Source organism: Myotis nattereri (assembly GCF_964212035.1).
Source record: "Myotis nattereri genome assembly, chromosome: 3".
Classification (NCBI taxonomy): domain Eukaryota; kingdom Metazoa; phylum Chordata; class Mammalia; order Chiroptera; family Vespertilionidae; genus Myotis; species Myotis nattereri.
The window spans coordinates 130,815,360-130,822,063 of record NC_138077.1 but is presented as its reverse complement, the minus strand read 5'-3'; the positions used below and the strand labels follow the sequence as shown (position 1 = coordinate 130,822,063).

Below are 6,704 nucleotides of genomic sequence, written 5' to 3'. Positions count from 1 at the left end.
TTAGTTTTAGAGAGTGGAAGAGAAAGGGAGAGACAAAGAGAAACATCAATGTGAGAGAGTCACATCAATTGGTTGCCTCCTGCATGCACCCCGACCAGGGCCAGAGAACCTGCAACCAAGGTACGTGCCCTTGACTGGAATTGAACCCAGGACACTTCAGTCCACAGCTAGGGCTGAATTTGCATTCTTAAACAGAGTTTCATCTTGGCCATTTATTTCACACTTGAGACACTGCTCTACAGACTTTTAATTGTTTGAGTCTTAATGAAGAACTTGTATTCATGTATCGTATGCAATAAAAAGCAAGCAAGCAGGTTTTAAACTCTGTTTTAACAGATTGTCCATCCACTGGAAAAATTGTTTGTCTCAGAAAACTTTGAGTATCAACCTAAGGACATTTAAGAGTTTGTTTTAAACCAGTGCTTCTCAAATGATAGTGTTCAAATGAAGTCCTTTGGAGATCTTGCTAAGAGCAGATTCTGAAACCGTGGGTCTAAGGTGGGCCTGAGAGTCTGCATTGCTCACCAGCTCCCAGGGCTGCTGGGCCACAGGGTATAAGTTGGGCAACAAGGTTTTAAGAGAGCTGCTGCTCCGTGCCATTTCCCTGCAATCCAGGACGTCATTTCTCCTGCCTTCCCTCACAGCCTCGTGCATTTATCATTGTAGGGGCTCCATGTCCCCAGAGAATCAGAATACATGTGGTGGAAAATTGGCTGAGTTGAATCAAAATGCATTGGTTTGGTCTCCGTCGACACGTTGCCTGTATCTGTAACTGTATTTCAGTTCCAATAAATGCACGCACATGGGTCTGAGGTAAACATATTGGTTTAAATGAAAATTCACTGGTTGGGAAACAAAAATAGGATTGCAGTGAAAACACATTGCATTCAGTATTTTGCATAATTCCCGCAAACAGATGCTAGGAAACCGATGTTTTGGTTTCAGTGGCAGTTCATTGAATTCATGGGTCTTCTATTTGTTTCACTGAATATGTATGAGCTTTGATGAAAATGCATTGCTTGGAAGAAATCAGTCAGGCTCTTCCTATACAGGCTGGTCGTAATGTCCTTCCTGCTTTTGGAGCCATACCATCGTGGCTCTTGTTTGTGAATACATATTATTTGTAATATTCCACATTGCTTAGGTGGCAGTGGGTAAAGCAATTTTATCTGTTCCTTGAGTTTGTAATGTAGTGGAATCATTGAACACTACAGAATATAAATGTGACTAAAATCTATGTTAGAATAACTATAAGATGTTTTTTAAATCTCAAAATATTGTTTTTTTCTGAACCGATTTTTATACAGAAAAATACATTCCAAAATGTTGGGCTAAATCTAGAATTGATTTTGAAATCACAATACTATACACTAAATACAAATATTGGCTATATTTGATAAAATACATGGTGTAGTTACAGTAAAGCTACACTGGAAACCAATTGAACTGAGGACACGATTAGAATTTGTATCAAATCAATGCCCTGAAATGAGCCTACACCACTCTGTATACTTACTACACAGAGTGCTCGTAAGTATATTGCTAATTCCTCCTGCTACCCAAAGGTATGATGGTGGCAGAGGGGAAAGAGCAAGGACATTTTCTTTATATTGTGACAATGTTCTAATATGGTGCTTTAGATACTCAAATGGATCAGATATATACCCACCTGACGTTTTTATTATAACCACCTGACGTTTGTAGGCAAATTAGCTATCATTTCACGCTGAAGTTGCTAGAGGGCCAGACCATTATAAATAGGGAAGCAGGTTATTTACCATGACAGTAGAAGTGATTTTTTTCCCCCCTGAAGATATGGGTAAACAATGCGATTTAACAGCCTTTGAACATGGGAGATATTTGAACATGAGTGGCCAGATTATTATAACCACCCATCAGTACTTCGTTGGGCCACCTTTTGCCTTCAATACTGCGACGATTCTTCTTGGCATTGACTCCACGAGATGTTGAAAGGCGATGTGAGGAATCTGACACCATGCCTGATGAATAGCACTGTCCAGTTCTGTGAGATTTGATGGTTGTGGAACCAGCTGCCTGATGGCTCTTTAACTTAGTCCCACAAATGCTCAATTGGATTGAGATCTGGTGATTGTGGGAGCCACCTAAGCAAGGTAAAGTTTCCCTCATGTTCTTGAAACCACTCCTGCACAATACGAACACCGTAGCATGGCACATTGTCTTGTTGGAAGAAGCCATCTCCATTGGGATACGCCATCAACATGATAGGATGAACCTGATCAGCAACGATACTTAGGTATGTTGTGCTATTCAGACGTTGTTCCACATGAATTAAAGGGCCCAAATCATGCCAGGAAAACATGCCCCAAACCATAACACTGCCCCCACCAGTTTGAAGGGTTGTACTCATGCATGTGGGGTGCATGCTTTCATGCTGTTTCCGCCAAATTCTCACTCTGCCATCTGCATGATGCAACTGGAAACGTGATTCATCGGACCACATGACTTTTTTCCAGTGCTCGACTGTCCAATCCTTGTGTTCCTGTGCGAATTGGAGACGTTTTGTCTTGGTAACTGCAGACAGCAAAGGTGTTAGAAGAGGCCCTCGGCTTCCATATCCCATAGGATATTAGCAGTGTACGGCTAATTTGCCTACAAACGTCAGGTGGTCATAATAATCTGGCCACTCAGTGTATATAGCACGTGCTCAGCCAGTTTTCTGGTGTGAAAAATTATTCTTGATTCAGTATAAGAATTTAAAGGGTCAGGGAGTACAAGCTACATAGATATAGCTAGTTGGACATATTTATTTTATCCACCAAGTCTAGCTTGATAAGAAACTCTCAAGCCTAAACATGCTTCAGTCAGAAATGAGCTGAATGGTACTTCTGGTCTTTAGGAATGTGGGTGTCATTTTGTTGGGCAAGTTATAAAATCCAAGTCCAGGTCAAAACAGCTGACTCCATGACTGCCTGACTTCCAATCTACCTTGTCCTTGCAATTCTGTGGCCAGAGCAGAGTCTCCCTTAATGACCCAGAATAGCTTAAACAAATAAAAAATGCATTACTTTTTCTCTTCTAGCCCTGATATATTATCTTGAGGAGATGCATTCTGAAGTATAGTATTCCCCCCCTTATCAGCAGTTTCACTTTCTGCAGTTTCAATTATCTGTGGTCAACCATGGTCTGAAATATTAAATGGAAAATTGCAGAAATAAGCAATTCATAAGTTTTAAATTGTGTTATGTTCTGAATGATGTGATGAACTTTTGTACCACCCTACCTGGAATGTGAGTCACCCTTTGTCCAGCAGCTCCACGCTGTATTCTCTCACCACCTGCTAGTCACTTAGTAACCATCTATTTCAGTTACCAGGTCCGCTGTCTCAGTATCGCAGTGCTTGTGTTCCAGTCACACTTATTTTACTTAATAATGGCCCCAAAACACAGGACTAGTGATGCTGGCAATTCGGATATGCCAAAGAGAAGCCATACAGTCCTTCCCTTAAGTGAAAAGGTGAGTACAGTGCAAGAGATCACATTCACAGAACTTTTATCATAGTATATTGTTATACTTGTTCTATTTTATTATTAGTTATTGTTGTTAATCTCTTACTGTGCCTAACTTATAAATTAAACTTTATCATAATGGTATGTGCCGTCTCGATCCCCAGTGTGGGGTGTGCAGGAGGCAGCTGATCACTTATCCTCTCTCATTGGTGTTTCTCTCTCTCCCTCCTCTTTCCTCTCTGAAATCAATAAAAAATCTGTATTTTAAATAAATAAATAAACAAATGGCTTAGAAGAAAATGTGCCCTTCTCTCCTCTTCTTCCTCCTCCTCCTCTTCCTCCTCCTCCTCCTCTTCCTCCTCCTCCTCCTCTTCCTCCTCCTCCTCCTCTTCCTCCTCCTCCTCCTCCTCCTCTTCCTCCTCCTCCTCCTCTTCTTCCTCCTCCTTTCCTTATTCTTCTTTATCTCTCTTTCTCTCATCATATCATCTATCATCTGTATCTATTCTATATCATTTATCTATCTACCAAGATACAAACAAAAGTGTCAAAATAATAATTCTTAAATCCAGGTGAGGAATATTAGTGTGTTTGTGTACTATTCTTCTAGATTTTCTGGTTGCTTTGGTTTACTTCTTTTAAAAGTTAGGGGGGCCCTAGCTGGTTTGGCTCAGTGGATAGAGCATGGGCCTGCAGACCAAAGGGTCCCAGGTTAAATTCTGGTCAAGGGCACAAAGCTTGGTTGCAGGCCCCTCCCTGCCTGGGCCCTGGTCAGGGCTCATGCAGGAGGCAACCAATTGATGTGTTCCTCTCACATCAATGTTTCTGTCTTTCCTTCTCTCTTCCACTCTCCCTAAAAATCAATGGAAAGATATCTCCGAGTGAGGATTAACAACAACAACAACAAAAAAGTAAGTAAATAAAAATTCTCATTAAAAAATAAATAGTCGCCGAGACCGGTTTGGCTCAGTGGATAGAGCGTCGGCCTGCGGACTGAGAGGTCCCGGGTTCGATTCCGGTCGGGGGCATGTACCTGGGTTGCGGGCACATCCCCAGTGGGAGATGTGCAAGAGGCAAGTGATCGGTGTTTCTCTCTCATCGATGTTTCTAACTCTCTCTGTCTCTCTCCCTTCCTCTCAGTGAAAAATCAATAAAATATATTTTAAAAAAAAAAAAAATAAATAAATAAATAAATAGTCCTAACCGGTTTGGCTCAGTGGATAGAGCATCGGCCTTTGGACTGAAGGGTCCCAGGTTCAGTTCCAGTCAAGGGCATGTACCTTGGTTGAGGGCACATCCCTAGTGGGGGGTGTGCAGGAGGCTGCTGATCGATGTTTCTAACTCTCTATCCCTCTCCCTTCCTCTCTGTAAAAAAACAAAACAAAAAAAAAATCAATAAAAAAATATATTTTTAAAAAAATAAATAAATAAATAAATAAAAGGAGGGAAAGACATGGTCTTGATTGGGTGTGAGGACAAAGAAGAAAGGGCTGAGTCTGTCTTGTTTTCTGATATATCACAAGTGCCCAACACACATCCGTGCTAGTAAATAACTTTTAAACTTACGTTCCTTTATTTGTCAGAAAGAAAGAAGAGGCGGCGGCAGTGGGTTCGCTTGCGCGTGGCCACGGGGTGGGAGCGGAGCCCAGGCGGAACATGCGGCCGCCAGCTCGCCGCCCGCAGGGCCACCGCCGCCCCTGCCTGCCCTCGTGGGACTACCGCCGCCTCACAGAACCGACCCCCGGGGCTGCAGGGGCCAGCGCGGCCGCAGGGACGCAGGGACTGACCATGATGGGGCCTGCGGCTGCCTTCCCCACCCGGATGCCCGCGGGCGCCACCGCAAGTGCCAGGAGCTGTTTCCCATCCAGGTGGAGGTGTCACGCTCACAGTCAACAAAGGGAGGAGTAACCTTTTCCAGGTGAACCACACAGTAGCCCGCAGCACAATCATGGAGTCCACCTACCATTTCGGGGTCACGTACGTGGGGACAAAGCAGCTGAGTCCCACAGAGACATTCCCTGTGTTGGTGGGTGACATGGACAGCAGTGGCAGCCTCAATGCCCAGGTCATTCACCAGCCGGCCCGGCCTCAGGTCCAAGATGGCCATCCAGACCCAGCAGTCAAAGGTTGTGAACTGGCAGGTGGATGGGGCGGACCGGGGTTCTGACTTCACAGCAGCCGTCACCCTCGGGAACCCAGGTGTCCTGGTGGGTTCAGGCATCCTCGAGGCCTACTACCTCCAGAGCATCACCCATGTCTGGCACTGAGTGGAGAGCTGGTCTACCACCGCGGCCTGGGAGAGGGTACTGTCATGTCTCCAGCTGGCAAGTACACGTTGAACAACTGGTTGGCGACAGTAACGTCGGGCCAGGCAGGCATGCACGCCACATACTACCACAAAGCCAGTGGCCAGCTGCAGGCAGCTGAGGGGGATCCCTCAGCCTGGCCTGTGCCCTCTCGCAGTCTGGGACCCCTCAGGGAATGACCACCTGCTGGCTTAGGCCCACTCCCCAGGGGATTGGGCCTAAGATGGCAATCAGACATCCCTCTGGCAGCCCGGCAGCCCTCGGGGGATGTCCACTTACCAGCGGGGAGCAGGCCTAAACTGCAGTTGGACATCCTTAGCGCTGCTGAGGAGGCAGGAGAGGCTCCCACCACCACCGCTGTACTGGCAGCCATCAGCCTGGCTTGTGGCATGTGAGAGCACCCTGACCACCAGAGGGCAGCTCCTGCATTAAGCGTCTGTCCCCCGGTGGTCAGTGTGTGTCATAGTGACCAGTCATTCCCAGTCTTTCTGCTGTTAGGGTCAGTTTGCATATTACCCTTTTACTATATAGGATAGAGGCCTGGTGCACGGGTGGGGGCCAGCTGGTTTGCCCTGAAGCATGTCCCGGATCAGGGTGGTGGTCCCGCTTGGGTGCCTGGCCAGCCTGGATGAGGGGATGATGGCTGTTTGCAGCTGGTCACACCCCCTTCAGGGTGGGGGTCCCCACTGGGGTGCCTGGCCAGCCTGGGTGAGGGGCTGAGGGCCATTTTCAGGCTGGCGGGTGACTGAAGCTCCCAACCTCTCCTTTTTTTCTTTTTTTTTTTTTATTCTGGGATTTATTTACCTTCTATGGCTGTCACTGGAGCTGAGAGCCGGCTTTAGCTCTGAGGCTCGGCTCCAGCTCTGAGACCTCGGCTGCTGAAAGCAGGTATCTGGGCTTTGTTTAGCTTCTA

At 46.1% G+C, this 6,704-nt stretch overlaps 1 pseudogene across 1 annotated transcript; it reads left to right on the top strand.

The window, feature by feature from the left end:
• The first annotated feature begins 3,453 nt into the window (after positions 1 to 3,453).
• Positions 3,454 to 5,970, top strand: LOC308515487 (mitochondrial import receptor subunit TOM40 homolog; annotated as a pseudogene). The gene is made up of 2 exons: positions 3,454 to 3,495; positions 5,069 to 5,970. The product of its transcript is annotated as a mitochondrial import receptor subunit TOM40 homolog (transcript).
• The last annotated feature ends 734 nt before the right edge of the window (positions 5,971 to 6,704 follow it).